The 11964-nt window shown below is 41.0% G+C and overlaps 1 protein-coding gene across 1 annotated transcript in view; it reads left to right on the top strand.

The window, feature by feature from the left end:
* The window catches only part of LOC132873228 (roundabout homolog 2-like), a gene marked incomplete at its 5' end in the record, with an annotated part of 299632 nt that overhangs the window by 168580 nt on the left and 119088 nt on the right, over window positions 1–11964 (top strand). The gene's annotated exons all lie outside the window — the stretch shown is intronic.

Below are 11964 nucleotides of genomic sequence, written 5' to 3'. Positions count from 1 at the left end.
AATATGTTTTTATTACATCTCAGAAAATTAAAGTTATCTTTTAACATATCATTCATTAAAGATTACATGTTTTGTGACCTGATGGTAAAAAAAAAAAAAATGGTTTTAGGTGAATAAGTTCATGTCCCCATTTCAGTACCCATAAGCGTGGAATCACTCATATATATATGAGTCGAGATATATATATATATATATATATATATATATATATATATATATATATATATATATATTGCATTAGCCAATTGTTGTGGTATAAGAGGAATAATATACTTTTGGACATGATTTTATAGAAAAACAGCAACTTTCCTTCATGTCACACCACTCCGTTGAGAATTATTCAGCTATATCAAGGCATGCCAGTGTGCTTTTTGTTCTTTCTTACAAATGATCTGCATGTCTACTGAGGATGTAGCTTCATTTTTGTAGCGCTGATGAACATCACTTTCTCCATTCTTTAAGTTTGTTTACTGAGCTTGTGTAGCATGTTATGTACAACCCCAATTCCCAAAAAGTTGGGACACTGTGTAAAACATCAGTAAAAACAGAATGTGAAGATTTGCAAATCATGGAAACCCTATACTTCATTGAAAATAGTACAAAGACAACATATCAGATGTTGAAACTGAGAAATTTTATTGTTCTTTGAAAAACGTATGCTCATTTTGAATTTTATGTCAGCAACATGTTTCAGAAAAGTTGGGACGGGGCAACCATAGACTGAAAAAGTTGTGTAATGCTAAAAAAACTAATTGGCAACAAGTCAGCAACATGACTGGGTATAAAAAGAGCATTCCAGAGAGGCGGAGTCTCTCAGAAGTAAAGATGGGGAAGGGCTCACCGCTCTGTGAAAGACTGCGTGGGCAAACAGTACAACAATTTAAGAATAACATTCCTCAATGTAAAATTGTAAAGAATTTGGGGATCATCTGTGGTATGTAATATTGAAAGATTCAGAGAATCTGGAGAAATCTCTCTATGCAAGAGACAAGGCTGAAAACTGACACTGGATGCCTGTGATCTTCAGGCCCGCAGGCAACACTGCATTAAAAGCAGACACGTGTCTGTAGTGGAAATCACTGTATGGGCTCAGGAACACTTCAGAAAACCATCGTCTGTGAAAACAGTTTAGTTTATTACTGCATCCACAAATGGAAGTTAAAACCATATATAAACAATATCCAGAAACACCCACCGCCACCTTCTGGGTCCGAGCTATTTTACAATGGACTGAAGCGAAGTGGAAAATTGTCCCAAGGTCTGATGAATCAAAAGTAGAAATTCTTTTAGAAATCATGGACACCACGTCCTCCAGGCTAAAGAGGAGAGGGACCATCCAGCTTGTTATCAGTACACAGTTCAAAAGCCAGCGTCTGTGATGGTATGAGGATTCATTAGTGCACATGACATGGGTAGCTTGTACATCTGGGAAGGCATCATTAATACCGAATGATATATACACGTTTCAGAGCAATATGCTGCCATATAGACAAAATATTTTTCAGCGAAGGCTTTCTTTCTTTCAGCAAGACAATGCCAAACTGTTTTCTGCACATATTAAAACTGCATGGCTCTGTAGTAAAAGAGTCTGGGTGCTAAACTGGCCTGCCTGCAGTCCAGGCCTGTCTCCCATTTAAAACATTTGGTGCATTTTGAAGCACAAAATACGACAAAGGAGACCCCGAGCTGTTGAGCAACTGAAATTGTATATCAAGCAAGAATGGGACAACATTTCTCTTTCAAAACTACAGCAATTGGTCTCCTCAGTTCCCAAATGTTTACATAGTGTTGTTAAAAGTAGAGATGATGCAACACAGTGCATCACATGCCCCTGTCCCAACTTTTTTGAAATGCATTGCTGACATCAAATTCAAAATGAGCATATATTTGTCAAAAAGCAATAACATTTTTCAGTTTCAACATTTGATCTGTTGTCTTTGTACTATTTTCAATGAAATATAAGGTTTCCGTGATTTACAAATTATCGTATTCTGTTTTTATTTATAGTTGACACAGCGTCCCAACTTTTTTGGAATTGGGGTTGGAACTACTGTGTCTGGAATAATTCATACAATATGATCATGAAATATCTTTTCTTTTTTTTTTTTTTTTGGGGGGGGGGGGGGGGGGGGGGATGTTCAGAGCACAGAATAAAGTGATTGGATGATGTCTCCCTCCAAAATTTTGCTCGGATCATGAGTTTAACAAACTCATCATTACACACTGATATCCAAAGGGCAGAAGATTTCTTAGGGCTCAGGATTATACATTTGGGGCAGATTTTCTTTTAAAAAGTAATGAGACCTACACACACCTATAGACCCAAACATCCACACAGCCATCCAAATACACAAAAAAGTATCGGAGCAGCTCCTTAGATCCCGGTATGATTTAGATACATGCTGCCTGTGTGTTATGAAATCCCTGTTAACCTCTACACACACAGACACACACACATATACATATATATTAGAGACAAAGATTTCCAATCATGGCTACATGGCTGTGTGAAAAATGCCTTATTTTTCCGGTTGACATGGATCACTTAACAATTTAAACAAGTAATTGAATTGCAGATACGCAGTCAAAGGTGGACACCAGGCCTGGAATTTCGTCATTTTAGGGGCAAGGCCACTTGGCCTTTTGTGCTGTCAATTTTTTGAGGGCACGAAGGCCAAAAGCCAGGGCACCAAGGCCATAAAATAAAACAATGATTTTAAGTTCACGTCTATAATGAATTTAATTTAAGGACTAATGACTCTTCTGAGGAAGATTGGAGTCTCAGTCGAAACAGGTAAAGAAACATCTCCTACACTATTATGTCTGAAGATAAGAAAATATTGAACACATCTAAACTTATCAATCCATCACTCACTTCAAAAATTGTAAAACTTATTAAACCTATATCCTCCCATAATTTTTGTTCAATTGACACCAAATGTGCAAGAGCATCTTCAGACTGTACTACTACGCAGATTTTTGATTAATCAAATTTGAGCCTGGAGTCCATCAAAATGTTTGACTGTAAATGGAACATATATGGTACTAGCATGCAGGCTACTCATTAACCCATAAGAGCCCAGACCGATTTCTCAATCAAGGAAAATTATTGAGGAAATAAAATGAACTAAATAGACGACAAAGAAAACATTTCTGACCTTTTATTTTTTAAAATAGCACTTTCATGTCTCAAGATCTGAAATATTAAATTGCAAATTTGCAGAACACAACTTGTCTTGAATTTTGAGCCGATCACAACAGGGCAGCACTGTGGCCTGAGGTAAAACATGATAGTTTAAGTTTGTTTAAATTACAAAAATGAGTACACCCAATGACTGTTAACCCGAAAGTTCATTCTATGCAAACAGTTTGAGTAAATACCACTTTTAAAGATTAGTTTTAGTGCATTACTTAAACAGTATGAGTATATGAAGAGTATATGAGACAGTCATTGGGTGTACTCATTTTTGTAATTTAAACAAACTTAAACTATCATGTTTTACCTCAGGCCACAGTGCTGCCCTGTTGTGATTGGCTCAAAACTCAAGACAAGTTGAGTTGACGGCTACAGAGGAAGTTGCGCCATTTTCTAATTTACACAGAGTAATTTAAGGTCTTTGCACTTTTGACAGCAAGCTAATTAGCATTTGTTACCGGCTACAGTCGGTACTCGGCACGTTAAAAGTGGGTCAACGTTGTAACGACATAACGTTACTGTACAAGCAATGCTTATTTAACGGTAACAAACTTAAGCCCTATATGTTGAAATTCCTATCTTATTCATTTGTTAATTTATCACACAGTCTTACCTCAGTCAACTTCTTCCCTCCTTCTGAGAAAATTCAATGTCTCAGACGCGGACACAAGTGGGCGGGGGATGCGTTTGATTAAGTCTCCTGGTTGGCTGGTGATAGATTGGTATCATTATAGCACGTCGGAGCGGTTCATGCCAGGCTCGAGTCCGATCCACCACTGATGAGTTGCCCAATAAGAATCCAGAATGTCATCAAAAGACATATTTTTTTCTCAATAGACGCAGGCGATGTTAAAGCCTATTGGCAGTCACGAGGCAGACTACAAAACCGCAAAACCGCAGGGCATCAAGGCCACTGTGGCCTTACGGCAGATATTTTTTCCAAGGGCACAAGGCCATGGCCCTCGTGGCCCTCGTGAAATTCCTGCCCTGGTGGACACGCATGTTCATATCTCAGCACACACAGAGTTTATATGGTAAAGTAGCTTTGATTTTGCAGGGAAGTGCCTCACATTAGCATGCAGCAATTAAACAAAATGGAGAGTATTGCATTCAGTTCATGCTGTTAATAGGTGACATGATATTGACACAGGATTCAGTTTTTATATGGAAAATGACAAATGTTTCGCCAAGCTAACAATTAAAACAGTGAAGCAGTAGCATTGCTAGTCAAGCTGTTAGCTGTTCAGCTACCTTTTTGCAGTAGCAAGTAGGAGAAATGCGATTTTGTAAAACAAGTAGATTGTCTCATCGCGTTATCTCTAGCTGCTTTATCCTGTTCTACAGGGTCGCAGGCAAGCTGGAGCCTATCCCAGCTGACTACGGCCGAAAGGTGGGGTACACCCTGGACAAGTCGCCAGGTCATCACAGGGCTTACATATGGCCCTTTTCCACTACCCTTTTTCAGCTCGCTTCAGCCCGACACGGCTCGCGTTTCGACTACCAAAAACCAGCACGACTTAGCTCGCTTCAGCCCTGCTTAGCCCCTAAAACTCGCACCGTTTTGGAGTGGGGCTGAAGCGAGCCAAACCGTGCCGAGTGAGGCTGGGGGCGTGAGCAGACACTCCCCTGTGCACTGATTGGTGAGGAGGCGTGTCCTCACATGCCCACACACGCCCCGCGAGCGCGCTGGGATCTGTAAACACCGCAAACCCGGAAGGAGAAGAATTACGAATTACGAGAATTTCTGAAGCCTTATGCGCCTCGCCTCATCTATACGCTCTTGCCAGTATCTGTCCGCCACAGCACCAAAACCAGCAACACTAACGACTCCATGTCCTCCATGTTTATTGTTTACTATCCGGGTCGTGAGACTACCGCTTAAAAGATCACTGAATCAGTGACATACAGAGCATCGTGGACGAGTTCGCGGAGCGCAAGGCTCGTCGTATGCCCTTCAAATAATGCGCGCAGTAGGCTATTGATGTTTTATTATGAGCCATGTACAGTATGTCACCTAATGTTTTTTTGTTTCTGAGTTACATGTTCGTTTGAAGGACTTAATGTACAAAATAACAGTTGCACCCCGTAGTGTTGAAATTGGTAAACACAGTGCATTCAGTGAGGTTTGCACCGCCCTCCTTTTATTTCTGACTCTTCCTGTCACCACTCTGAGCGCTCATTCGTATGCCCTTCAAATAATGTGCGCAGTATAGGCTATTGATGTTTTATTATGAGCCATGTACAGTATCCTAATGTTTTTTGTTTCTGAGTTACATGTTCGTTTGAAGGACTTGATGTACTAAATAACATAGTTGCACCCGGTAGTGTTGAAATTGGTAAACACCGCAGTTGCGGACATTTTGTAGCCTAAAATGATGTTATGATAAGCTTTAATAAAGGGCCCGGTCATTTGCCCCGCCCCCGGCCCGGCTCGGACTTGTTCCGCCACTGTCACTGATGTCACTGTTTGCGCTGCTTAACGACATCACCTGACGTCCACCCACTTTCGCTAACTCCACCCAATGTGTCCACCCACTTCCAGCCAGCACGGTTCAGCGCGGTTGTAGTCGAAATGCAACTCCAACAGCCCCGCTCAGCCCGACTCAGCTCGACTCGGCACGGCACGGCTCAGCCGCGTTTGTAGTGGAAAAGCGGCAATAGACACAGACAACCATTCACACTCACTTTAGAGTCACCAGTTAACCTAACCTGCATGTCTTTGGACTGTGGGGGAAAATGGAGCACCCGGAGGAAACCCACGCGGACACGGAGAGAACATGCAAACTCCGCACAGAAAGGCCCTCCCCGGCCACAGGGCTCGAACCCGGACCTTCTTGGTGTGAGGCGACAGCGCTAACCACTACACCACCATGCCGCCCCAAGTAGATTGTAATTAGTTAAATTTTTTTATCAAATGGCTAGCAGAATCAGTATCTTTTTTACACAAAATATATTTCAAAGCTTAGACAAGCTACATAAATAGTGCAGCAGCAGCAGGATTGCTAGCTCAGCTGTTAGCTCATGTAACAAACTAGGTTCACCATCAACAAGGAGGCATGGCCACTTTCTCAATGAAGTAGCTTGTAAATTGTTTTATCACCTGAGTATATTTTACGTTCTTAATGTATACACATTCCATGTAGCTGCTTGTTGTCTGTTAGCTGGAAACAAGGCAGCTGTCTCAGGGAGGTTACTGTCTGCAAAAAAACAACTGTTTGTTTTCTTTATTTGATTAGCTATTAGCAGTAATTAGCAGGTGATTCCATACCAGAGAAAACTTTTATAAACGAAGATAGCAGACAAAGTTTTAAAAATATTTAACCTCATGAAAATCTGGGGAATTCAGAACTGACTAAAACTAATCTATTGTTTCCTCAGTGATGTTAAAGCAAACAGAGAACAGTGAAGCGAGGACGAGGCTCGTATTTAAAATGTCACAAGTGACTTTCACCTCAGGCAATAAGATTAGACTGATATGGACGATGCTGATAATCTAAGTGATAACTTATTTCCCATTATAAACTCATAATATTTTAACAAAGTGTAATTAATGTCACTTATTAGGTTACAAATGTAAAGGTAAGAGTGGTGTTTGCTTTCAACAGCTTTCTAGCTCGGGATAATTGCCTCCTAAAACTTATGATCGTTTGAACTGAGGTAACAGAGATGACAAGAGGTCCCCCCCCACACACACACACTTTATTATTATTCTGAATATCGGCATGGCTGTGAGTGCCGCAGGTAACCACAGCTGTGTTGATGATCAGTATAACACCCCAACTGTGAGTGTGAAATTACTTTTAGACAAGTCATATTAATGAGAAATTAATATCAAGTTACTGGCCTTTCAGACACAGTATGGACAGATAGTTTATTTATTTTTGTTCTGTTAACTTTGAACTATAACTTTGAATAAGCTGGTATAAAGATAGACATCTTTTTCATGGCCATCCATCCATCCATTTTCTATACCACTTATCCATCAGGGTCACGGGGGCAAGCTGGACCCAATCCCAGCTGACTCCAGGCAAGAAGCAGGGTTACACTCTGGGCAGGCTGCCAATCTATAGCAGGGGTAACACAGAGACAAATTATTCATACTCACATTCACTTCACACCGATGGGCAATTTAGAGTAGTCAGTTGACTTAATCTGCATGTCTTTCGACTATGGGAGGAAACCGCATCACCTGGAGGAAACCAACGCAGGGATGAGGAAGACATATAAACTCCACACAGAAAGGCCCCAGTCAGACACAAGGTTTGAAACCAGAACCTTCTGGCTGTGAGGCGACAGTGCTAACCACTGCACCACCATGCTGCCCTTTCATGGTCATATTTATATAAATGTATTTATAACAGGGCTATTTAATTAGTTTGTAATGAGGGCCAGTTCATGAAAAAGTATTCCAAAGGAGGGGCCTGAGAAATACCGCTTGAAATATAAGTAATCACATTAACAGCTACAGTAAAGTACAACAACATAAGAGTTCATATATATAATTTTGTAACTGCATAACAACATCAGTGCATTATATTGTTTTAAGACAAAGGCCCAAGCATTCAAATGGCATGTTAGGAAATCAGTCCAGGTGAGCCATATCACATTTTGAATTTCACTCACTTAACGAAGACTTAATTGCACACAACTGTACCAACAAAAAACAAAAAGACAAATGCATAGTATGGAATGACCCAGAGGAAAATATTACTGCTTACATCAGTCTTGTCTTTGTCTCACAGGAATAAATAAGAATAGAATGCCTTTATTGTTACGGAACAAATGTGCAACTAAATTTTAGTTCATCATAGGAGAGCAAAGCCACTGCATGCTGCCACTCTTGGGCACTTCAGCCCAAGGCCATCCCATGTTAACCTAACTGCATGTCTTTGGACCATGAGGGAAACCAGAGCCCAGAGGAAATCCACACAGACACAGGGAAAACATGCAAACTCTACACAGAAAGGCCCCCGCCAGCCACAAACCTAGAATCTTCTTGCTGTGAGGCAACAGCATTAACCACTTACACCATTGTGCCACCCAAAAACAAATATTTATTTATTTTTAAGAGATCTTACTGGGCGGCACGGTGGTGTAGTGGTTAGCGCTGTCGCCTCACAGCAAGAAGGTCCTGGGTTTGAGCCCCGTGGCCGGCGAGGGCCTTTCTGTGCAGAGTTTGCATGTTCTCCCCGTGTCCGCGTGGGTTTCCTCCGGGTGCTCCGGTTTCCCCCACAGTCCAAAGACATGCAGGTTAGGTTAACCGGTGACTCTAAATTGACCGTAGGTGTGAATGTGAGTGTGAATGGTTGTCTGTGTCTATGTGTCAGCCCTGTGATGACCTGGCGACTTGTCCAGGGTGTACCCCGCCTTTCGCCTGTAGTCAGCTGGGATAGGCTCCAGCTTGCCTGCGACCCTGTAGAAGGATAAAGCGGCTAGAGATAATGAGATGAGATGAGATCTTACTGAATTCTGATCTGTTTCTCCTAAAATCCCTTTAGGAGCAAAAGAATAGCAGAAGAGTATTTTAAGATCTTAAGTTGAGCTTACATTGGACTTAACTGGGCTTTGACAATAGACTGTTTCTTCGGAGTTTAAGAAGTAACGTTATGAGACATTGGCCAGATCTTACTGAATTCTGACCTGTTTCTCCTGAAACCTCTTTAGACGAGAGAGAGAGAGAGAGAGAGAGAGATTGAGCTCAGTGTAAGAGATGATTTGTTTCTGAAAGGCAAAGATAAGACTGTTGTAAGAAGCAGTGTTTTCCTCTGGGGAATTATATGGCAACACATCAGTGCAGTGTTTTATCAAGGCAAAGTAATTCTATTGAAATTGCATCAGACATTTCACAAATCAGCCAGCATTTGCCATCTAATGAGAGAAATGACATTTTTTCAATTTAGTAAGAGCAGTGAAGTCAGGTGTATATGTGGTCAGGGCAATACGCACACAGTGGTTCAGATTCTGGGCAGTGAGGGATGTGCGATTATTACTTTTAATGGCGTTCATGTGTGAGAATGATGATTCGCATGTGTAAGTACAGTACTGCCAAACATTGTGAGCATAAAAAAAGCAAGATCCCTTGAATGAGGGAATTTCTTGTGGCTGATATCATGAGTCCAAAACATTTCAGAACCTGCCAGATGTAATGACTGTCGCAGGTCATCTGATGACTGAACGTCATTGAGTTCGAGTTGTAAAGACGCTTCATTTAATGATGTTACCAGCTCCTTTGCGTTCATTGCAAACTCTCCGTCAACATTCACACAGAAAAAGTACTTCTCTGTCCATTCACTGTTGAGTTGCCTGTTTTGTGTGTCAACTTTTCGTAGTAGAGAGAGATTTTGTCTAGCTAATGTGCTAGGAAGAACAGGAACATAGTTAGAAGAGTGTAGATGCGAGAGCAGAGAGCAGCACATGCATCTGGATATGTTTTTTTTTTGGGGGGGGGGGGGGATTGTTTTTTATTACACTACTTAAAGAGCTGGTACAGACTGCCTCGCAGGGCGGACCCGGGCCGAGGGCCGCCAATTGAATTGCACAGATTTATAACGTTAAATGAAGTGCAAATTAAATAAATCAAGTGTTTGCTTACTGCGTAATTGTTAATGCATAGTCAGTAGTAACAGTTCCACTTTTGGCAGTAAGCAGGTTTGAAAATGCTAAAGGTTGAGATACATACAAAAGGGGAACACATTTCAGCTCAGGAAGAACTGGAGTTTTCAGAAGCAGCTGTAGTGAAAAATGTCAACATGTCATCACATGAATGGTTTTCACAGGCTGCCACACAATTACTGAATGATATGCTTTAACTGAATACTAAGCACGGACTTGAATTGGTTGGTCTTTTTTATTTTCGACGGTGTTGACTATTTCCATTAGAAAGAACTATGGATCATTGTGTTAACATTTTTGCGGCAGCGACACAGGGTGTAGCTATACAGATGGTCTCACACCACTTTTCTCAATTAGTTCCCAGCAGAGGCCAGCCAAGAGGTGACCACTCACTTATCATCCTCCGTCAAAACCTAGTGTTAAGTTGACTCGAATGATTTATGGGCAGGAAATTGGAAAGTCTTCTAATGCAATTGCATATCTAGGGCAAATATACATCTCAGGATATATGATAATTGCCTGATATTATACCGTATGTATATATGTCTAGTTGTAAAATTTGTTTGGCCTTTGGTATGGTTTGTGCAGAAGTATTGCTGTGAGGTTCCTGGAGGTAGGATGTTTCCTCACAAAGTTGTGAAGTTGCATCATGCTTCTGTCATGAACCTGTATCAGTCAAGCTGGAGGAGATCTCACTGCGAGATTATAAGGGGAACTACACTGCAGGAAGGCAGCTGTCATCTCTGAGCTGGACTTTAATCCAGAACATGTCTATAAATCTTGTTAATAAAAGAAGCACTGAAGAGAACTTTCATTGATTTTATTTTCAGAGTTTCTGCTCTGTGAAAGTGTGCTGTAAGAAGTGTGATCACGCCTAGGACTCTTGAACGACACGACACTCAGGAGGAAAAGCTGACCAGACTTCCTGGGCATCTATTTGAGAGAAACAAGGCTAATAAATGCCTTTATACTTCCCAGTTATGACTCACTATGTCTCATAGCGTCACGGTACATTTTGCATTTGCACGTTGAACATTGATTTTGCATGGAAACGGTTATATTACACAGTTCTGTCTTTGTGTCAATGCCTGACTTCATAGAGATGATTTGTGTAGTGGCTCTGTTCCAGTGTTGTACTGTGTCGCATCCCACAATCCCAGACTTTTGGCATTTGGCGCAAGTCTGACTTCATTCATTCATTTGAACAGGCTTACTGCATTATTTAGAAGACAAACAACAGCTCCTGTTGCGACTTAAAGACTTTGAACATTTTAATTTCCATGCAAATTGAAGGTCAGCCCATAGCTGAGCACTCATACAGTAGTTATATACTGTAGAAAGAGCACGAAGAGTGAGGCTGCGAGTCTCAGAGGGATTGCCAGAGGCGAACGATGATGGCCTAAATGAGCGTGTCAGCTCGTGAATGACTGCTTTGTAGATGAATGTGATGTTAATCAATTATAAATACAAAGGCAGACATGGTGTTACTGTAATCAGGAAATGAAGCATGCAGGCTCGTGTACATTCCCAGTCAGGGATGTTTAACCCATAACCCTTTCATAACTACACACCTTAGTTTTTTTCTTGCTACTGAACAGTGTAGAGTGTTCACTGAAGAAAGACCATTGCATACCAAAACTGATGTGTTTTATTAGCTTGGATGGCAACAAAGTGTACAATTTGCATAAAAAATGCGTCCAAGAGCTAGATCAGCACATCACTTTGAAGTGTTGATTAAAATGCTAGCTAGAACCCCACATTAAAAAACAACAACAGAGAACCGATCTGTAATTAAATAGAATATCAGTATTTCCTGTAGCAGTTTTTAACGCATCCCGATATCGAACTTTTGATTTGTTTTTAAAAATGCCACATTCTCAGTGTACATTTTGAAGTGCTTTTCTGCTCACCATGTTTGCAGAGAGTGGTTATTAGCTAATCCAGCTGGCAGGTGTTGAGCTCGTGCCATCATGTCTGTCGTCCGGCGTTGTCCACATTTCATGACCATCACTTCTCTCTCAGTTCTTCGCTGATTTTTATTCTTTTTGGTAAGAAGGTAGGTCTACCTGGGGTGCATATAGCTTCTACCCAAATTTGCATAATTGCAATTAATAATGAAGATATGGAGTAATTAAGCCCTAATGAGCAGTTTCCAC

This window comes from Neoarius graeffei, chromosome 25 (assembly GCF_027579695.1).
Source record: "Neoarius graeffei isolate fNeoGra1 chromosome 25, fNeoGra1.pri, whole genome shotgun sequence".
Lineage (NCBI taxonomy): Eukaryota > Metazoa > Chordata > Actinopteri > Siluriformes > Ariidae > Neoarius > Neoarius graeffei.
Note: the sequence above shows the minus strand (reverse complement) of the source record. Positions and strands in the feature narration are given on the sequence as shown.